This window comes from Cardiocondyla obscurior, linkage group LG04 (assembly GCF_019399895.1).
Source record: "Cardiocondyla obscurior isolate alpha-2009 linkage group LG04, Cobs3.1, whole genome shotgun sequence".
In the NCBI taxonomy this organism is placed as follows: domain Eukaryota; kingdom Metazoa; phylum Arthropoda; class Insecta; order Hymenoptera; family Formicidae; genus Cardiocondyla; species Cardiocondyla obscurior.
The window spans coordinates 10,046,311-10,069,678 of NC_091867.1; the positions used below are offsets into that span (position 1 = coordinate 10,046,311).

General features: G+C 39.2%; 1 protein-coding gene and 2 long non-coding RNA genes across 3 annotated transcripts in view; 1 reads left to right on the plus strand and 2 right to left on the minus strand.

Annotated features, from left to right (window-relative positions):
• Positions 1-832: 832 nt before the first annotated feature.
• Positions 833-3,138, minus strand: LOC139101981 (uncharacterized). Its single transcript, XR_011545648.1, has 3 exons — positions 3,063-3,138; positions 2,327-2,797; positions 833-1,494 (listed from the first exon to the last, which is right to left on the minus strand). It is a non-coding gene; the product is annotated as an uncharacterized lncRNA (long non-coding RNA).
• Positions 3,139-3,422: 284 nt separating this feature from the next.
• Positions 3,423-23,368, plus strand: part of LOC139101980 (uncharacterized) — a 42,775-nt gene continuing 22,829 nt past the window's right edge. The window contains exons 1-3 of the long non-coding RNA XR_011545647.1: positions 3,423-3,971; positions 4,837-5,165; positions 5,279-5,321. This is a non-coding gene — a long non-coding RNA (uncharacterized lncRNA). The remainder of the gene's footprint in view (positions 3,972-4,836; positions 5,166-5,278; positions 5,322-23,368) is intronic.
• The window catches only part of LOC139101977 (prolactin-releasing peptide receptor), a 41,221-nt gene continuing 37,776 nt past the window's right edge, over positions 19,924-23,368 (minus strand). Inside the window, exon 4 of the mRNA XM_070655530.1 lies at positions 19,924-21,458. The gene's annotated coding sequence lies outside the window, so the exon portion shown is untranslated. The remainder of the gene's footprint in view (positions 21,459-23,368) is intronic.

Consider the following 23,368-nt stretch of genomic DNA (forward strand, 5'->3'; position numbering starts at 1 on the left):
TCTGTTGGATTTGTCGTATCTAGTACGGCTTTACGACCTAACTCGCTTTAACTTGCTTACGAAGTAGCAGACTTTTAGTTCGTCTAATCATTTGGGAAGACGTCGTCTTAAGGCGGGCACGATGACGGGCCAAAATCCTTTCCCTCGATTAGATTAGTCTTTATTTGCGATACGACGTAGGACCCCGGGAGACGGGGAACGGCGCCGAAGGAGATTTCGGATCGAAAGTTCACAGGGCACCGTCACACGGTTGTCCTATGTGCGAACAACAATGCTATAACTCATTTACGCTTCTTTGATTGGCTTAAGACACGCGGCGACCTTCCCCTTTTTTTGATTTACGAACACGTCTCGTCCGTCTCATTACCAGTCGCCGGCCAGCCTCTTCTGGGATTTGTCTGCCACGGGGAAAATAGAGTTTGGCCTCGATAACCAAATTGCAATTTCACTCATGGGATATATACGGTATCCAAGATTTCTCCGCAGCCAGTCGGGGACCGGGGGGGCACCGTTTCTGAACGGGGACTCTGATAAAATAGGACAGCAGTTGAATTAAACATTTCACACTTGGAAATCTGCAGAAATTAAACTTGAAAAACTTGGAAATAGATAAGAATATCTTAACTCACCCTTTAACTGTAAATAAATTATTCTTCATTTTGGAAAAGTTCCCAAGTAATTCCCGGAATTCCAACTTTAGGCGGGGCCTCAGTTATGCGCATATTTAAGGAATAAAAAGAAAATAATAATAAAAAATCGTCCCTTGCGGTTGAATTTTTCTTAAGGCGAAGAATTCGCCTTCGAGCTCGTCCTCCTGTATGTGAAAAGAAGCGTACGGTGAAACTGGGATACCCAGTATATGCGGGAAAATATAGTTTGGGATGAGGGACAAAAGGCATGATAAATTATAATCATGACTTTGTCAGATTTCCCGGGAGAAGTTAGCCGTAAAAAGTGATTTTGTCGTTCCACGTGAACATTTTCTCTCTCATTTCGCGAGTAATTCGATCTCGGAGAGAAGGGCACGGTAAAACTTTTCTTAGGCAATCGAAAATATCTTCATATACGCCTTTTTTCACGTTACAAATTGAAATGCCGAGTTTAACTTTGTACGTACATTAAAGTCCCTTTGTTGCAACCGGGACTTGTTTACGTGATTTCATTTTCAACAGTCGCGTACCCTTCTCATACGCCACGGAGAGAAATACAGGCACTAAGCTTGCGGAAATTAATTATGTACGTTTATTAAGAGTAGCATAGAGAGCAGCTGGACGCTTTGCTACTCGCAGTAATACTTGCAAAATGTTTGCATGCCCCGGGCAAATAAAAAAGTATACTCACGGAAAAAGAAATAATTTAGATCGTTTGGCTCATTTCCAAATATACCGAAAATTAATCTCCTCCCTTGACAGTTGAAATAAATAGGTACAAAGGAAGTTGAGCCGAGCTTAACCGCAGATAGCACAAAACGTTCTCGTGACATCTCAGTATATTCTAAAACATGTGGAGAATATTTCATATTATTATTAATATAAATAATAGAAATACATCTTACTTAACATAATTATTTCCAGTTGCATTGAACATTTTAACTGCCTGATACGACTATTTCCAATTGTATTAAACATTTCACTAACTATTATACTCGTGATTGATTTAATAATAACGAGACTATGTGTTGCATTGTTACGCATATGTTAATTATAATATTTTATGCTTTACTATAATATAGATTAATCCACATCAGTAGAACTGGTTCTGAATCCAAGCACAGCTATTATTCGCATATATTGCACTTTGTACTCTCAAGAATCGCGTTAGAGATATTCAAATTAGTATATCATCAAATAATTTAATGAAATCTCGTAGAGATTTCAATGGAAACGGTGCCTGTCATGTTTCTGACAATCATCAGATTTAATTAAAAGCGACCTTTACACAGTACTTAATAATTTGATCCTAACACTTGCTAAAATAATTAATTTCAATTAATTTTAATTATTCAATTAAAATTTTACGACGATATTAAACTTTAACACTCAATTAAATTGCGATTTACACGGTCAATGATTCGATTATGTGAATATTAGCGCTTTGGATTCTTTTTATAACACATTAATTAATTATAACGTGGTTCAAACGTTTGTTCCAGTCAGCTTTTTATTTTATTTTATTTTAATTTAACTTCAACTGTCCCTGAAAATATGATAGTCCTTTATTATTATTTATTACATAATTTATGCAGTAACAGAAGTAATTTGCGAATATCTCCATTTGTAAATTTCAAACTTATTTCACGAATTAAAAATACACAGCGGATACTTACAAGATCTGTATCGTCGATGGAATTTCATTACTCGATGTGAAGTTTGAATATGAATTACAAATCGCCCCAAGCGGGCTTTGCAATTTCCCGTCTCCGCGCTACTTTTGCTCCCTCGAGGAGAAATGCGGTTTCGCGCGACGCGGAAGCAGCCGCTACCACGGCACAATCAGGCGGAGATTTCGTGTTAATCGCCCTCAACAGCCAACTCCATAAACTAATAACGTCATTCTAAACCACCAGGCACAAGCGAGCGCGCTCTTCGTACTTATCTCGAGGGTGGCGGGGCTTTCACAGGCGAAGTGATGCATTCGCATCGGGAATGCGCCTCGACGTCGCGTCGGCATAACGTTCGTTTTGTCACATTTCTCACGGGTTCCCTCGAAGAGAAAGCAACGTCTTCCCCCTCGAATTTAATCGTCATCACTCGTAACTTGGTTTTCACTCCGCACACGTCGTTTACTCTCCCTTGATCTGCGTTTAAAAATATTAATAAAATAAGACAAATTTATTGCAGCAATTTTAAGCAAAGTACTAGGAACGTACATACCTCACGTAGCATTTAAATCACTTTTTAATCTTTTAAATAAAATATATTGTACAATTATACGTTAATTACATTCCGATCTTTGAGGTTATTACGTGATATACGAACATATGACGAACATTTGTGTCCACAGTTATTATAACGCTTGCGAGAACTTGAAGTGAATATTAAAATATATTATTCGGTGCTTACAAGTGTTTTGTAACGTGTTCAATTGTTTACAGGTAAATAAATAACGTTGCGAGCCTCGCATTCCACACTTTACTCCGCTCCGCCAGATTGCGTTACCATGTAAAGCGGCAGCCATAATAATAGCGATGGAAGATGGGGACCGCAAAGGAGTGGGAGCTGCGCAGTGCGTTAACGCCGTTGACTGTATTGCGCAACTGCGGATCTGCAGCAGTTAGTCGGGTCACGTAGAGCATACGGGTCGGATGTCCTGCCGTTCGGAGCGCCGAAAGATGGTTAATATCACTGACCACAGCTAACGATTGACCAATTCACTGTTCCTTATCGTTTTATCGCTGACGATCTTTGCGGGCTGACCATTCACGGAGGAATCATTCACGTAAAATACGTATAAATCACGGTCTTAATTTCGCAGTACTCGCGCACCATATTTGTTCGTCTTTTTACTACGTTGATCACTTTCGTCGTAAATTATAGAAGTCTCTCGTCGTAATTATGAGTCGGGCGCGGCGAGTAAGCCGGGGATTTATTTGATCAATTATTTTCTTTCACCAAACTTCGGAAATCCGGAACGGCAGGAGGCTCTCGTTGCCGATATTAATATGAGAACGAATCGCAACCGCGGCTCGTCGGCCGTGTCGTGTTGTAATCGTGCGAAGACTTTGATCCGCAAGTTTTGTGAACGCGAGTGCCGTTCTGAATTGCGCGATTTATTCCGGGTAACGGTTCGCTTTCGCGATTAACTTTACTAAGGTCACCGCGATCGCGCGCGTTTCGCGAGTGACCAGAGACGCGGATGGACGATTGGATGGACGATGGACTCATCCCGATGACTCATCCCGATGCCCAGGCATTCTGAGAGGAGGCGGAGGTCTAGGAGAGACATCGTGCTGCGTCGGAGTCAACGTTGCGGTGAGTAGTACTTTAAGTAACGGGTATTTAATTGTGTGATCGAGATAGGCGTGGAGCTATGTTATCACCTTGACGCGCTAGGTCACCGGTCGCGTTCGCAGTCACGTAGGCCGGTGCGCAGCAAACGTAATGATTATCTAATGCGAAGATCTCGCACGGTAGATAAAAAGGATATTCGCGTTTAATATAATCGACGTAGGAGTGTCAGTGGTGGGCCTTGGCGATGCTCTCGCGGTCAGGAACATGGGAGGAGGGTGCGGGCAGGGGCGCGGGCGCGGGTAGGAGCACGAGGGGGGTACGGGAAAGGGGGAAGGTACCGGGGATCGCGCGATCAAGATGGCTGACGATCACGGGATGTTCGAGTGCACTTGGAGTCGGTCGTGGAGCCACGTCATCATCTAGACGCGCACTAGGTCACCGGTTCGCAGCAAACGTAATGATTATCCGACGCGAAGATCTCGCACGGTAGATAGAAAAGATATTCGCGTTTAATATAATCGACGTAGGAGTGTCAGTGGTGGGCCTTGGCGATGCTCTCGCGGTCAGGAACATGGGAGGAGGGTGCGGGCAGGGACGCGGGCGCGGGTAGGAGCACGAGAGGGGTACGGAGCAAGGGGAGGGTAACGGGGATCGCGCGAACAAGATGGCTGACGATCACGAGATATTCGAGCACGCTTGGTGTCGGTAGAGGAGCACGTCATCACCTTTACGCGCGCTAGGTCACCGGTCGTGTTCGCAATCACTGTAGATCGGTACGCAACAAAAATAAGGATTATCCGACGCTATAATCTCGCACGGTAGATAGAAAATAACATCCAGATAACGTTATACCATACTAACGAAGTGAAAACTAATTCTGTTTCAGATTGTGATCCAATGAACTGAGTGTACTTTCGCCGGGGCTTTCCGTACGAAAGGATCGTCGTTTTCTCGCGAGTACCGTCCACTGTCGCGCGTTAATTTTTGATCGAATTAACTTCTCAATTATTCCTCGGGAGTTTTACAAACGCGAGTGCCGTCCAAAGTTGCGCGGTAGATTACAATTAATAATTAGCTTTCGCGATTAAATTCACCCGGTCGCGGCTTTCGCGAGTGACCAGTGCCTTGGAAGGACTACTCTGCTCGACATCGCAATATTCTGAGAGGAGGAGGAGGCTCAGGAAGGGCATCGGGCTTCAGCGGAGCAACGGCCAGGTAAATATCAGTTCTTTTTTTTCCATAAAATTAATATATTATCATTATTTCTTTCAACGGTGAATATATTTTTTATATATCTCTCTACAATTTAATATTTCTTTTTGTTACAGGATCATCGATGCTCCACGTAACTCCGCTGCTGCGCATCTACCGGTGAGTCACATTTTTTTGTATAATACATTTTCAGGGTTATCATCAATTGTACAGACGGTACAATCAATCGATAATAAAATAATAAATTAATTGTGAAACTAAAATAACGTAGTACACGATAAAATAATAAGGTAGGGTCCGTATTTCGTTTAAAATAGAAAATACGAGGACTTTGAGACGTGCTCGTAGAATCTTTTTACCTCCGGGTCGTATAAAGGAAGCGATTTGACTCGGAATTACAAGAGTAAATTTATTTGAAAGTCTCTTTGACAAAACTGTGCCTCGGTCGCGAATCGAACCCCGGAAATATTCTGTTTGCCCGTTTTGCTACGGCGTAAACATTTTCCCAATTTTAACAGCGGAGATTGGCGTTTATTCATACACAGTTATATTCACGGAAGCCTTCGGGCTGAGGGTTCCGTGGACGATTAAAATCAGGCTAGCTTTTAAATGTTAAATAATAAAATAGACAATTTCGTATTCCTTGTGCTTCCATATTCCTCTTTAAAATCGGATAGCTAATTTTCGGCGGTGGATGCGTTTTTCTTTTATTATCGTAATCCCAACAAATCTTCGCAAATACACACGTGTAGGCTCCACTTTTTAGTCAACTCAGCTGCGTAGGAATAATTTAGTAAAATAAAATAATTATTTAATAAATCATTCTCGTCTGTTCAACGTAATAAACTCGCTTAGATGCGCGCAAGACGAAATAATTACGTTTTTTCCTTTCATTATCGTAATCCCAACAAATCTTCGCAAATACACACGTGTAGGCTCCACTTTTGAGTCAACTCAGCTGTGTAGGAATAATTCAGTAAAATAAAATAATTATTTAATAAATCAGTCTCACCTATTCAATGTATCAAACTCGCTTAGACGCGCGCAAGACGAAATAATTACGTTTTTTCCTTTCATTATCGTAATCCCAACAAATCTTCGCAAATACACACGTGTAGGTTCCACTTTTGAGTCAACTCAGCTGTGTAGGAATAATTCAGTAAAATAAAATAATTATTTAATAAATCATTCTCACCTGTTCAACGTAATAAACTCGCTTAGACGCGCGCAAGACGAAATAATTACCGCGCCGTTTATTATTTTCGTTCCTTTGATATCCGCGCGCTTTTGCAGAAACGTTTTGTGTTTTGGGTGGGAATCGAATTTAATTTGCCGCACGCACCGTTGAACTCGGAGAGTGCAAAAGAGCGTGCTTCTGATACTATTCTCTTGACCAGCAGCGAACCATTACGAACGAATGCGCGCGCGATCGGAAAACTATTTTACCGCTTTGAAACGTACCGTGAACCTTGTTTCTTTTTCGTTTCTTCGTGCCGCGAGGAACTGCTTTTTTATTTCTGCGAAATCCGGCTCGCTACATGTACATCTTAACGAGCGTACTAATTAGTTTCGTGATCAGGTTATACGGTTATTATCATTCGCGATGCATCACGTATTTCGGTGTCGCGATCATATAAGCGTTGCTTCGGACCCCACCGGTCAGATCACTCGGGTAGGTTTAGGATAAAATTTGTATTAATTAATTCGTGGTGTCCGTTTTATCACCCTGAAAACAAAATTTTGTTAAATAAACTAAGCCTTTCACCTAAACCCAGATTTAGTAAATTCAACAAATTATTTAATAAACCGAAGTAAATTGTGGTTTACGCGGACAACAATTTACTTCGGTTTATTAAATAATTTGTTGGATTAATTAAATCTGGATTTAGTTGAAAGGCTTCATTTAACAAAATTTTTTTCTCAGTGCACCGATACGAAAGACGAGTCTTCTCGGTACGATTTACAAGTTCACTCCACCGATTACAAACACCGTTTAATTAGGGAACATTTTTCATTTCGACTCGAGTTAGGAGAACATTATTTTTTTTTTTAAGACATATCCCTTCGCTTCTGACGTCATGAAGACTTGAGAGAGTAGGAGCTTTAACAATTCCGCCTATTGTACCTCAAATACGGGAGTATATGTAAAATGTACTACACTGTCGTTGTTTTAATTAATGTTTCTTATATGGTGCACGCTTTGGATGTCGGGAATAAAAGAATTAATGATGAGGTTAATTAGTGGGCACGAGGAAGTCGCGTGATATTCATAAGTACGGATATAAAAAGAGTACCCGCGCACAAAGTATAGGGTTTATCTTCGCCCTCGTCAATTCCCCAGCGAGATCTCATTTTCACAGAAGAATCTTTCACCGCGCCGGTCTTATTATATAACTCTTCTTTATAATAAGTCTCTCTTTGTCATAACTTATACCACCGTCGGCAATCTATCGAATTCTAAGGCGGTGCTACGCAAATAGAGTGCTGCCGGGGACAGTAACATGGCAGGCTAATTTACTCCGCTTAAGTAATCTTGATAAGCGTCACTACGCGAGACGTGATCGATTCTTCGAGTAACAAGAAAATGTAGTCTGCAAAAATGTATAAGGTAACTCGTGTAATAGTTTCGGAGGCTCGGCTTGACTCAATTTTAAAACTCTTATCCAAGTTTTGCGAATAATTTCGAGTCAGAAATAGAATTCAAGTAAAATTTTTTTTGTTGAATTGTAAATGTTAAAAAAAAAAGAAAGATAAAAAAATTTAGTTCTGATATGCAACGGTGTATAATATGAGAAATGGAAGACGAAGAAAACGAGAGTTTGAAAATTGGACAATACTTTTTGTCAGTGTGACGTATAGAATTTGCGTTGCGCAATACGAACTTGATGCTGCAAAAGTTCTCGTCTTATAGTTCATTAACGGTATAATTAATAATCCGAAACATCTGTTATTTGTTCGGAAATTCTCGGTCAAAATGCAAACAACGTTGGGAGATTGAATAGAATCAAGCACGATAATAATTAGGTACACAGGAGGAGAGTAATTAGCGTAGAAATCTATGTAAATAGTTAGTACATGCATACCTAATGTTAGACCTGGAAATAGGAAGCTGATAGAAGCAAATAGCATAATTTTCCTTCAACTTCGTACCGCCGGCGTATTTATGGTCGGCCGAGTATCGGTTTTGATTTCACCAATTCTCGGTCAGAAGTCAGTTTTTAATTATTGAATAACTCCCCGACAATTAGGAACTAATTGATTTCGGTCCCGGTCCGTAATTAAAAAACTCCCAAAATTCCACAGCAAGATATCGGGATTGTGACGCCAGAAGCGAAAATATCTCTTCATTCTCTCGACCTCAGCGCGAAATAGAATTATGACCGTGCTTATCTCGTAGACTTTCCGCATTTCGCATTTCTTTCTTCCGCTTTATCGACGAGGGAGGAAGGGGGGAGGGAGTGACTTCGTCATCCCATCGTCGAGGAAACTTTTACCGTGCAATTGTAAATTGCACGATAGTGCCCGCTACCACTCGCCGCGGTTGTTTCGCCTTTTCAACCTTTCGCTTTATGTTCCTCTTGGTCCTTTAGGTCCAGTTAGAAGTCACGTTCGCTCGTCGTCGTTCCCTTCACTCACGTCGGTCATACCGAGTCGCCTTTGTGCGCCACTCTCATTGTCCCCGCACTCGTTTAATTTGCTGTCCAGCGGGGTTGCAATTATCGTTTACGACAGAAGCAGACTTTAATTTATGACCGGAAATGACACGACTTTCACTTCGCGCAAGAATGTTCGCGAAAGAAATAATCGGCGCTTACGTTAGATTTGAGCCATCCCGATAAAATATGAAAATTGAAAAATAAAGTTTACGTTTATAATATAATATATTTCGCTGAAATGCTAAAGTATTTGTTTGGCCGCGGTAAAGAGGCAATAATGAGGAAAAATTATTATTATTATGTTGAAATAAATTTTATATTATATTAATTTGCAGTTTTGTATATTCGTACTTCATTTAAAGTACTTATTGAAGTCGCTAATATTATTTTCAAGCGTTCGTAATTATTCGAGTAAAATCAACACGCAGTTATTATACGCTTGAATAAAGCCTCGCAAAAGCACTAACATTATCATAATTTTATGCCCGAGCTTTAATTTCGATAATGCGCCAGAAGCGTAATAATAACTTAACGGCTGACCTATAATTACAAAAAAAAAAAATTGTCGAAATGTCTGTAGTACCAGGTGCTAAAAGTCGATTTTTTTAATTTAATAACTGAAAATTGCTCTGAACTGAACGATTAAACGAACGCATAGGCTGATTGGTTCATATCTTGCATTGAAAAATCAATTTTGTAAATTTCACGGAATAAATCGCGGTAATCGAAAAAATTGAAAACGATTCGGCTAGAATGTTTATTTACAGAGTCGCAAAATTAGATAAAAGAGAACCAAAAGTAAAAAATCAGTTACTTATTTTTGACTGTTTTTCATAAAAAATAAAACGGCATAGTAAAAGAAAATGGGGAGGGGGAAAAAATGACTATTAAAAATGCACGAGTCGACGGTCCAGCTTTTACTTAGGTCTCATTTTTTTTGTCGTAAATACTTTTTATATAGAAATTCCAAAGCCACCGCATGCATAGTATTTTTCTCATCGACGTGAGTGGAATTCTGGGGAAGATAGCGCATTCAATAGATTCGATAGTATTTAGAGTATGCGGTTTGAACTGCAGTGGGCGAATCGTTCGGTAGGTGATAGGGTTTTGGATCCAACATTGAAGAAATAGTTGCGGCAACACGATAGGAATGATCGATTCGATATGTGGTGTCCTATCTTAAAAAATTGATGTGTTAAAATTTATTGTTGCCTCTTTTTTTTCCGCCGCCGCTGGCTGGCTCTCTCGCTTGGGTCTTTATTTTATTACAATTTCTTTTACAAAATTTATTACGATTTTATTATATACGTACGCGTCATCGAGGATGTCAAAAGAATGTAACGAGGAAAGTAGAGAAGCGCTTGACGACGCTATGGTGATGACATCACGAAGTTTGATGAAATCTCAAGTTTATCACGAGTTAGGTAGAAACGTCGGGTGATATTATAACCGTGCATGCATGAGCTTTCCCGATAATCTCGACACGGTTACATATTTTCTACATTTTAAGACTTTGCATCGAATAAATATCTCGCAGCTCTACATTTTCTCGTGCGGCTTTTAAATTTTGCATCGCTAGGAGTTACAAAGCGCGCGCTTCGCCGCGCGTCATCTATTTCTACCTTCGTTACGTTCATTATTTATTAATCTTCACTCGTCTGAATTAAATTGGGGATGTTCGTCGATACACTTACCACGCCGTTGCGAATTTATCGACCTGCGCGAGACGATTTTTTAAATTTCCTTTCGAGTAATCTAACTGTGAATATTACAAATCTCATTTTTCTAACAGGACGATGAAAGTAGTTTGATAATAAAAGCTGCGCGAGAAACGAATCAAGAACGTCATTATATTCGTCTTATGTTGTGTAAAAGTATCTTGAATACGGTAGGGAAAAAAAAATTTGCTCGTTGTCATGAATTTCACGATATTCGAAGTAAATATCGATGGTGATGTAAAATTATGCATCTGTAAAAAGGTTTACAAGGTTTTACTACACGGCCGTGTTCTCTTTTTCCCTTTCTGTCGCGAAACGATACGGTACGCAGTACGTTTTTATTTTCCAAGTAGTTTCTTTTTATTTTATTCTACGATAGTTCCTTCATTCCTTACATAATAATAAAGAGCGAGAGGCAAAAAGTGAGAAAACTAAAAGCAAAAACCCTTTTTTTTTTTTTTTTTTTATTTCCAATTTTAAAGTGCTGTTGCGTCTGTCAATATTAAACGGAATATCGACTTCTCGAGAAGTAAAATAAATTTAATCTAATAAGCTGAAGGCACGAGATTCTACAATGGAGATGAAAAGTAGTCGCGAAGCTTAATTAAGAAATCTTGTATTGTGCAAAATACTTTACTCGCTTTTCTCATCAGCGAAAATTCTTTCGTTTCAAGCTTTCTTTAATAGATCTCGACAACGTCTTAACTCAACAAAATATTGTTTGCTTTTAATATCGCGGAACTACTTTATCAATAAATATCTAGGTGAACTTTTTAATCGTTTTTACACTGTGCTTTTTATATTATATCAATACATCTTTAAACCTGCCATTTCCTAAATTAATTATTTTGGTTTATTATGTAATTAAATTCGGTTCATTTTCAACGGTATAAATTCTTGCCCTACGAACTTACTTGCTTAACTTTTACTTCTCATTCGTACTAATTTTCGTTGCTTAATTAATGACCTAAATTAATCTTAAAATAATTTCCACCTGAAAGATCCATTCCCGTGATTTATTCCACACATTTCGAAAGTCTTGGAAAGTCGAATGAGATCCGCCGAGCCCTTGTCGGTTTCTTTCGATCTACTTATTTTTTTGCTACGATAAATTTGATTTTACCTCGAGACAATTCTTATCGCGAAGCTATTGTTGTGCAAAATCCGGGGCGTGAAAGCGCAAAGGTGTAGCCGGCCTCGCATTACGGGGACTCGTTGCCGCGCAATAGTCTCCGGGATTTGCGCGCGATGGCGAGAGACACTCGCGAAAAAAAAGGAAAGAAAAAAGAAAGAAAAGAAGGAAAAAGTAGGGCTCTCTTCTTCTTGCCGATCCGAAGAGCTTTATCTCGATGACGCCGGCGCTTACAGGCATCCGAAATTTTTCCGGCGCCTGGTACGGGTATAGTGATATATCGACGCTCGCGCCGTTGCGGATTACGGTTGCCTTCACTTTCCGTCTTGCGGAAAGTCGGCGTGATTGACGGCGGCCCTGCCGTGGGCTTCCCCGGCGCGGTCGTGCACGTGCCGAGACTTTTACGACGCCGTTTGCGCCGCGCTTTTGAGCCCGCCGCGAGAGACCGTGCCGGCACGCAGTAGTAGCGCGTTATTATGACCCCACAGGGCCGTGTTACCTTCATAACGATTCAATTTTGGCGGGTTAACAGCATCGGGTCACGCCCGGCCGACCAATAAGACGATTACGCTGCGCGACGCAACGCGACGGCCGCATTTCACTAGCTGAAGTATACCGATGTGAAATAACGTCGGATTAGAACGGGGACGGGTGAGGTTCTTTTTTTTTTTTTTTTTATTTTTACGCGACGGGATTTCGCCCTAGCGCGTAGAGTAGCATTGCAATCCCACCGGCGAGAAGGCAGTTAGACCAATTCTTTATCTATCGTTACAATGGATGACTTTTTACTCGCGCGTCGTTTGCATGCGAATAGTAACGCTGCAAGTATAATTGGTTAATTTAGTTATCCCTTCGGTTCGAGAAGTTAGATTTTATTTGGTTATGAAACACAAACGGCGTGTTGCGTTTCATACTTGTATTAGGAATTTGCTGTCGACAACTTAGTATGGCTTAAGTATAGCCGACAAAGCCGGCTTTCGTATTTAATAAAGCACTCACGTGCCTCTTGAGGTAACTTGCAGGAGAATTTCAGTTTCAATTTCACGTTTGAAAGTTTTGTACCAGAAATTATTCTTCTATAGAGCAACATAGAAATATTTTGTACTCTTAAAGAGAAATAACGTAAAAGAAAAAAAAAAAAAGAAAGGAAACAAAAAAAAAAAGCGGAATCAACATTTGTATAATTTACAATTACGTGATTTAAAAAATACACATGCTCAGCAAAAGTACAGCAAGTTTTCCTCAAAGGTACTTAAATTACAAGAAGAGACAGTTCTCGTTTCTCGACTTTCTCCGAAGTTCTGAATAGAACCGCAACGTCGCAATTGGGAATTAACTGGGATTTCGCTTAAATTAAAGAGACCGTATCACACTCGACGGATTCGCCGGCGGAAGTCGCATCGGAAGTTCGCCCACGCGACGATCTTGCGTCACGTTGCCGGCGCTTGCAGTTTTGCCGTGTTCTCATTAAGCTATCCATTGTACAAGCCGCCGGCGGCGTTTTGCCTTAGCCGAATATTTGTTAACGAAGTCCCCGAATTCAAAGCATACCTTCGACGTGACGGTTAAGTTCGTCGAGAAGTTCGCGACGAACTCCAGCCGGCTGCGCCGTTACAGATACATTGTCGTGCCCATTGATCGCGAAATGTGAACAAAACTACGCGCAACGAAGCTATTTACGCTCATCGGCGGTCACATGACAACGGGATTATTTTGCGGAGAGCGAGCAAACTCGAGCGCGTATCTTGAATTTCGTTTTAAATGGGAAGTAATTAGAGCCTGACGCGGCGGCGGCAAGCTTTGCGCACGGATTTTACTCGCGCGCTATAAATCCGGGGGCTGATACTTCCCAACAGCGAAACTGGAATAACGAAAATATAATGCAGTCAGCTTGCGCGATAATATCCATTGTTATAACGAGAATACATCGCGAAAGTGTACGGCGTCCTCCCGGCAACTTGTGGCTCTCTTAAAGTCCGGGATAATGAAAATGTATAAGATTTTCGGCGATACGATGCTTTCGCTTCTTAATAATACACATTTTCGGATTTTACTATAACAACTTTTACGTTAAAAAAAAATATATAAAAAAAAATAAAAAAAAATAAAACAAAAAGAAATTTGATTAAATCGTTAATGGAATATTATCTTCGTGAATAAAGCCTCACGTTTGAGATGTTAATTGTGTGCCTGAAATATGTTCCTTTCGCATGCAAATATGGTCGCATATCCGTGCATCATTACGAAGCGCGATAGAGCATCCGCTCTAACGCGGAGGGAATTAAAATTACCAGGTGATTAAAGCGACGGCGAGACGCGCGTGATATCTACTTTACGTAAGGGTCAGAGTAACAACTTAATACGGGAAATCCGATTTTATGCGCCGCGAAGGTCAACCCTTCGGGGGAGAAGGGAGGAGGGAATTTTTCTTTTTCGGCGCGACTTCGATTTCCCATAATTATTCCTCATTACCGTGGAGAACGAGCGCGGTAATCCGTGTCCGTGTCAAGAAGATACGCGGGGGAACTAAGGGATGGGGATCGAAGCGAGAGCGGGGAAGCGACGGGTTGACGGAGGTGACAGAAGTAGGGGGATAAAATATCCATCATGATTTAAATCACCAAGTGGAATCGGATAGATTCCACTCCGCGATGTTGTCGGGATTAATGGAAAAATCCGGCGAAGTTGCTGTGTCGCAAGTTTTAATTAAAGCTCCTACTGGTTCGATTACCGCGTTGACAGTACGTACAGAGAAGCCCCCGCTGCACGGCGAAATTGTGAATCGAGGCGGGAAAAATCGGATTGTATTACGAATGTTTACGAATGGAGTTATATCGAGAGAGTCGAAACGAAATTGTTACTTTTGAACTTTCGCTTGGAAATTCTCGCGTGAAGAATTAACTGTAAGAGCTTAAGTGTAATTAATCGAAGAGGCAGGTTTTCTAAACTGATAAATGTCAAGTACGATGTATTTTTTTTTTTTTTTTTTTTGTTTTTTTTTTTTCTTTTGTGCGTTCGATTTATGTTACAAGCTATCGTATTTTGTTCGCGGTAATAACGCGATATTGCCATCGGCAATAAGGTCCGATATTTATAATTGATACGGATGACCATTATCGATTGCATTTTGTATGGCTGGAGCGAACGATTATTGCCGATAAACTGTCCGTTCCGTTATTGAACGTTAAATGAAAGCTGGTATCTAATGTTAGAGGAAAGATTTACTATTACAAGAATGTTTACCAAACTTATAGGGATACTTTGTTTTTTCGGATTTCTCTTCTCTCCGCTCACTTTGCTCGAGACCTAATTGACCGCTTAGTTGCGAAAATTGCAACGATACGTTTTCAGTATTTCTCTTTAATTGGAAAACAATTAATATGCGAATTCAATAGCAATCGAGTCATATTCGTGGAAGAGAACCGTATGTTACAAAAATCCATTAAAGTTCTATTCAGTTGAACAGATGTTCGGAAAATGGACAATTTGGTGCTCAAATGAAAGCAATAAGGTTCAAGAATTAAAATATTTTTCAGTCGAGAGTTTATTTTATTGTGTGCAGTTACTGAAAAAAAAAAAAGTAGGAAATTACCCGAGTAAAAATTGATTCCCACCGTTACCTAATAATTAGTTAACAAATATATTTCATCTGCACGATCTAACGACCAGCTGCAAAATCAAATTAGCTAGATAAATTTCCACTCGGGTATTGCTGTTATTGATTAACCTAAATGTTCGACAAATATCGATTACCGTAAAACTTTATCACGAAAAGGAAACAAACCTTTTTTTAGAAAAATTAAACCAGTTATTTAAAATATCAATATCTCCGTTCGGTTCTCGTCTCGTTGATATAAAACTGCTATCGGAGAGATAAAGCTTTCGTTTTACACACATTGGCAAAGAAAAATGCTTCATTGTTGCCGGGCACTTTTCTGGGAGCGGGCGAACGGAGGAAGACAAACTGCTAGCGAGCAAATGCCCTACCTAAAAAATTAAAACTTTCGAACGGAGATCGTACGCGTACTCGTCATGCATTATGCGACCCATTTGGTCCCCGAGTTTTATGGTTGAGAAAACTTTGGGCGCCGGCAAATGCTTTATAGATCGGGGTGGCCATGTTGGGCGCTAAATATTCCACGAGGCCGATATATCGGCCTTTTCGGCGTTGAGGGAACGTGTTATTTACACCGGTAGGGGGTTCGGGCTCCAGCTTGCGTACTTCGTGATATCTGATCAACGGCACGGTAACATGCTCAAGAGGACCGGATAAATTCGATGATGAAACGCGGGGATAATAGCGGGAAGAATGGCGCGTGCAGGTCACGGTGAACGCGGGGCCGCTCGTACGCGTCCGAAATTAGAATTTCCACTTTATGAACGGGCACAAAGCGCGGCGTGGAACGCGAACACGAGTAATTCGACGTGTAGTTACAATTGCAGACGGAATAGGGAATCATCGCCGGGACATATTACGGGCGGAGTAACGAGTGGGTGGAAAACGCGTAACGAACTAGAGACGACCGCGTTTACGGTTCGACGGGATTTCCTCGGTGACCGGAAAACGGCAGACTAGTACGTTTTATTTGACAAATGCACCCGCGAGTTTTGTCGTCCGTTTAATGGAAAGAGAAATGGATCGAAGATGTAATTCATCGGTGTTTACATCTGACTTCAACAGGAATATTAAGAGAAATAAATGTTCGTGAAATTTAAGGTTTCTTTTTTTTTTTTTTGTTTTTTTTTAATAGTTTTATTTTTAACTATCTCTATGTATACTTCAGTCGTGTATGATTAAATTAAAGTCTCATCGTGCACGAACTAAATAAACGCGTGACGGTAAGCGAGAGAGCACCGTCGACGGTAACAGATGGAGAAAAGTCGCTCGGATATTTTCTCGCGCGCATCTCTTTCGCTTTACGATCATACCTCTGTTCGTTCTCTCAGGAAATTAACGTCCGTCTCGCGAAACTCGCGCATTGACATAAACCGGACATGAACGTGGCACCGATAAAGAGCTGCGCCCAATAAGAAACATAGTGAAAGCGTTAACACTTCTAGAGACGTAGGGTTAATATTTTCGTATCGGATTTTATTACAGATTATTTCTGTTTATTATTAAGTAATTTATTTTTAACGAAAGTTGGACGGTAACTTTAGAGGCAAAAAAAAAAAAAAAAAAAATACAAAACGATGAAAAAAAAATGATCAGGTTAAGAAAATTAGCGATCAATCCTTTTCATATTCCATCGACACTTTGCAAATGACTTCGCTTCCTTTCCGCGAGGTTTTCAAAAGGCTCTTTTTCTTCTTCGCGTTCAGAGTTCTTTGATAATAGATTTTTGCTTTGATCGCGATGTAATTGAACGGCACAGCTGGCGCCCAATATAAATTTAAATCGATCGCACCTCTATATTTGCATACGGGTTATATACATATGTGTCTGTGTATCCAATAGAAAAGTAGTATCGGCACCAGGATTTTTGTTCTCGAAGCAATATTGCTTGATCGAATTGAAATTCTTCCGAGTGAGATACAATCGCCCCGATAGTGCATTAAATTTTCACTCGCATACTCGCTCGCCCGTCGACGTGCACCGAGAAATCCGTATCGCGTGAACGGGCTGTTAAAGATTCTGAATAACCGTCGCGATATTTCGGACTCTGACGTCAGAAATTGAGAGAATTAACGCACCGAAAGCACTCGTACGCCGCTGCCGATTAAAACGACACTGGATGAAAACGTGCTTCAGATCGCTCCGACGCATTCGTGAAACGCACCCAGATATTAATAAGATTATTAAAAAATACACCACGTGGAAGAAATACTTTCTATCAGTTTCTATAGCCGTCGAGCTTATAAGTCCCTCGTGTTCGCCCGCGTATGTGTGACCACCCCTCGTATCACGTTTATTTTACGATCGCTATTAACTGTTGAGGGAAGTGGTTGATTTCTAGTATATTTTGCCAGTGTCCTAAAGCAATCTAAAGTGTTTTCATCCAAATATTTTTTTTATTTAGCAGTGTCGCACATTTTTTTTAAGTTAACTCTTTTTTTTTTTTTTTTTTCCCTCGGTGTAGTACTAACTTAGGATTTATGTGAAAGTAGAGCCTGCATGCAGGCTAAACGATCGATATCATTCACTTCCGTAGCACTAAAATGTACTCTAAGCTTCCATAAAATTTCGTCGTTTCGTATAAAATACACTGTTTTTTTTTTTTTTTTTTTTTTACAGCAAGAATAAATATTTTACTTTGCATAATATAGCCATGAAACCGAGTTGGTATGGTGAAACTGTGATTAAATTGTAAAAAATTAATAACAAATTATATGTATATTTGAATAGAAAATTATATTCGCGTCTGTATGTTGAACTAAATTCATTAAAGTTTAAAATAGCATATTTCGTGACGTTAAATATTTAAAATATAATATTTGGCGAGAATGTTTATACAAAATTTACACGGAGGCCATTCTTTACCAAAACGTGATTTATCGATTCACATTTTACAATGTAATTATCTAAGAAAGTGAATAACGCGTGGAATGTTTCATTTACCTTTCATCGTGAAAGTTAATTGGAAGACACGTGGGACATGAGGGTTGATACTTATCACTTCCTACAACGATGATGGCATCCATTAATGACTCTGTCGGCGTCCTTTGTTTTCCGTTTTCGTCCTTATCGTGGATGTAGCGTTATCGAAGCGGGACGGGGTTCCTTCGTCGATTAAATTTACCCACCGGCTCGATCGAGCTTTTTCTGACCGATGACTCTTCGTTCCTTATCCCTCTTCTCACACAGTTTTCTTACGATAATTTATCCTCCTTAAAGGTTTATCGAGAAGTAATTATGTTCTTTCTTTTTTTTTTTCTTTCCAAAAATAAACGTTTAATTACTTGCTAAAAAAGTACTTGTAGTTATTAAATGTAAATTTTATATACCATTATTTTATGATTCTTCGATATATTTTTAAAGTAAATATATTTTCTCGCCATTGTCGCATAAATTAAAATTTAAACAAATATATTTAACTATACGCCTAATGTTTAGAAGAAAAAAAAAAATAAGGGGAGGGGTCTTTAAAATTTTATAACAGTTGTTGAACGGGACACGTTTTGTAACGCAGCGGAGCAATTCATTCGCATCGTTCGCGACGTTGAAAAAGCGAGCGAGCGATAATTAAGAAGCGGTCAATTTCCGTCGCCTTCTGCGGTGCGGCTCGGTGCCGGCTATTGGCTCTCGCGCAATATCGGGCGCCATTGGCTTAACACGCTCTCGTTAATAATCGTCTGCTCGTTGTTTCTGCGTCGCGCCGGCACGGGAAACGACCTGTTTTTCACGACGCATACCTACCCAACGCCGGCTTCTTCCTCGTTTGCGCTCTTTCTCTCTCGCGCGCGAAATGAGGGACATCCCTGCGCGCTTTCGTCGCCCGCCATCGCGTCCCGTAATTTCCATCTCATTTTGCCTGTGACATGGTGCTTAAGCGGCACTCCCGCGTGCGGAGATAAATGCGACGGATAAGGCGGACGGACGGACATTAGACGGCTGATTTGCGTTCACCCCTGTACGTGTCTGTTAAAGTAACCCCCTCCGTCATAGCCGAGAAGGAAATCTTCCGGCGCCATGGCGTTTTCTTTTTTTTTTTTTTTTTTTTTTTTTTTTTACGCCTCAAGAAGATAAGTTGCAGTTTCTGTCGATATCGTTAGGGCAAAAGGACACTTTGATATTATATAAAACTGTATTAAATAGTTCTCAAAGGCGACTTTGATTATGGTTATTCTGACGTGCATAGGTGATTAATCGTTGAGCTTCCGATTTTTTAATATCGAAGGTTTCTGTCGTATAATTAATTACTATTATGTATATATAGCGTCTGTTATAATTAAATAAATTTCTTTCACGTTTTTCTTGCGAGTCAACGCGTTTTAGAGAGTCTAGTCTTCGAACTTTTCTTCATTAATTATTCAATGCAGTAGATAGTGCACAATAAGTGCTATCGAAGCTAATAAAGCGGAAAGAAGTATTGGCACGTGATCAGAAAGCTGACACTCTCCGGTTTGCTTTGATAATGGGGATTGATAAAAAAAAGATCTATTCTGAAAATATTTGATTTATTCCTTCTTTGATTGAAGGACGCGCGAAACGTGCACAGCATGCGGGTTCATTACTTTATTGGGGGAGGGAAAAAAAAAAAATATCTGTATTTGTTTTGTGTTAAATTAAAATGGAAAAACTCCGCTTTTTTTACAGAAATTTATGTTTTCGAATTATGCCGTTAATAACAACGCGTTAAAATTTCATTAATTTTACTTCTTTTTATTACTTTTTATTATTGCGAATAGATATTGAATTTCCTCGTTTTAATCATTATTATTAATTACATATAGCAAGAAAACATTTTCTCCTTTTTGATTCGGAAAAGGATATTTTATCTCATCAAACATTAAATTCTCGAATTCGCAATGTTGTAGTAATTTGAAACAGATATAGAATAGAATTTAGATTGATTTTTTTTTCCTTTTTTTTTTTTAATATTGTTCGAATCTAAATCTCCATTTTGCACGATAACGCAAGCCGGTATGAATGAAACTTTTATATTTCCATATATATAGCTTAAAAATGTTATTATTAATAACACAAAACTGCATACAGATCGGAATTTCAAAATAACAAAGAATATATATAATTTCTTTTAAATTTGGTTCGATGTTGATGAAAGATACAATAGCTACACGAGCAAAACTACACATAAATCTTCAGAGAGTCTCTCAGTTAAATTTGAGAGAATTAGTATTTTGAATTACTTTATTCCATTGTAAGTACCATCCTTCAACTCGCAACAACAACCAGATCAATTGTAGCTCTCGTAACAAAGAAACCCAGACACAGCTTGGCGTCTTACTGGCTGACTTGTGACCCGTGAAGACTTTAATGTCCTACGAATTTTACTTGATAGTTTTTCGACAAATTAAATCTTAGTCATACCAAAAAAAAAAAAAAAAAAAAGGAAAAAAAATGAAACGACGAAACATGAAAGTGTAAACATTCTTCTTTAAATTAATAAATTAAATAATTATAAGAAATATAATAAGAGGATTAAAAATTCGAAAACGGGAGCAATTTTCAAACAATATCGTAGCGACAATATATTACAGATGCGCCATTTATTACGATTAAAAGTAAATACATCGTGAACAGACCATTTCGATGAAGACATACTTATAACTTCGCATTCCTCGTAACACTTTTTATTCTCGAGCCTATTGCTCGCTTAATACATATTCTTATCATTAGCTTTGTAATGTTATTTTTGAGGCTCCTCGCTACTCACCGCGCCTATCTTGAATCGTAATATCAGAGGCAGATATTACATGCCGAAAATTCTTGCCTGCCCTCGCCAGATAAAAAGATATCTTCGCGAAGAAATAATTTGGATTGCTTCGGCGGACTTGCAAAATATACGGGGGACCTGAACCTTTCCCTCGGCAGTTGTAAAATAAACATTCAAGATATCTTTTTTATTGGACGGCCGGCGTGCAAGAATTTTTAACGTTTAAACTTTGCCTCTGACGTCACGGATCACGCGATTAGCATTCAGGAGGCTTAGTTACGCCGCGATTTACAAGCACGCATAAGTTATATTTTGTATACGTATACATAGTAAAACACATATTGTTCTTGCAACATCCTTCCGGTTTTGATTTAGCTGATCGACAGTTTTCCGATCATGACGATAGAAGCGATGATAGAAGCGGCTTGATGGCGCATTCCCGGGTAAAGCTTCTGTAAAATAAAAACAAAAATTTTTATCTCGTGAAATGTAACACAAAACTGATGGCGAGGGGTTGGCGCGATAATGGTGGACTTATTTTACGATCGCTGGATATCTAGAAAATATTCTACCGGGAGACTTGAGGTCTAAAAAATAGTTTTTTATTTCAAACTGCTTGAAAAATCTACGTTAAATAAATTAAATAAAACATGGTTGTTAATCAAAAAGTATCGATAATAAATGTTTTAAATTATTAAGATTGTGTATATAATTAATAAAAAATTTTGACGATAAATATTTTCGTGGCGAGTAATTTCAAGACTTTTTGATTGGTCGTAAACTTTTATTAGACATTCGCGAAAAGTGCCGTTTACTTTCTAAGGAAAATTAAATATTTCTACATTGGGGAAAAAGGAAAAAAAAAAGTAGACCGTTATGACGTTGATTAATTTGCAAATAGCGCAGGTGCGTTTAACCCTCTCGCTTACAAGAAATTTGATCGAGGCAAGTTGACGATATACTGAATATTAACAGCCATCGATTTTGTCCTCCACTCCGAAAGAGAGAGAGAGAGAGAGAAAGAGTAGGATAGGGAGAAAGAGAGTGCATTTTACGCACAGCTTGCAATCTACGCTGCTAATGCGTTTCATTACGCACGAAATAACGAAAATGGAGAACGCGGATAAAACTCGATCGAGTTTAAATGAATATTTAGACTATCACGCCGTGCCTTCGAGATAGTCTATTTTACACCTGTCGATATCTCGTTGAGAATACATCACTTACACGCGAATACTTTTAACAATTTCGAGGCACATATATGCATATGATGCCAGAACGAACGATGAATTATGCGGTTGCTTTAAACGTGATGATATATTATTATCGTAGCCCTCTGGCTGTCGTAATTATGTAAATTTAATGTTCAATAATGTCGCGATTTATGATATCGTAAAAGGGTTTCCATTCAAATTATAATAACGTTATGCTTTATCCATTTTATTTTAAATACGAATAAACGCTGCGAGAAGCTTTACTATTGTTATAAAATCTTCGGCGATGTTTAACGGGAGTAGGAGAAAGAGGAAAAAAAAAAAAGAAAAAGAAAAAAAAGAGAGAGAGAGAAATTACATTTGTAACGTAGTGTACCTTCGTCCGAAGGATCAAAGGACAAGGGGATAAATCGAACTAGTGTAATCCGACATACAAGTTCCGTCCTTTGATAGAGCAGAGAAAGCAGAGAACGTTACTGCTGGTTACGACATGTTGAATTCGGTAGTTTCCCTTGCGCAAAGCACTCTGCCTCTCCAAAGGTGGATGGACATCAGGTCAGTTTGCCGATCGTAATGATCGACGATCCGAACGCAATGCAATTTCTCAGACGCTGGTTTCTCCGGGCAGAACTACGTCAATCTGACTGTCGTCGTGTTTCGCATGGTTCCATTATTCCACCCCGGTGTGTTATTTTTAACATTCTATTACGCAATCCGCATCGTAACGTGGAAAATCTCAGTTTCGTCCTCATTTTCGAATTACGATAATATTTATAGTTGGCTAGAAAATTAATTTTTAAACGGTATATTATTAATTTTTTTTTTTTATTTTAGTACGATACGTTATTAATAATGTTAGATTAATGTTATAAATTCGAAATATTTGCTTCGGTTTAAAAGTAAAGCTCGAGTTTTTCTAGATGTTGAGCTTTACTCTCTCAATGTCTCGGAAGAGGTGCGGGAGATGCTTGCGGTAAAATAGCTCTTCGCGAGTCGATCTTCTATATAATCTATATTTCTCTCTCTTATCTTGAAAATCCCGGAGTCAGTTGACATAGTATTTTCCCGTGCACTTTAATTTATTTTAAAATACGCTGGCTATTGCGGTGATTACATTAACATATACTCTCTTGTTTTTAAATATTTTA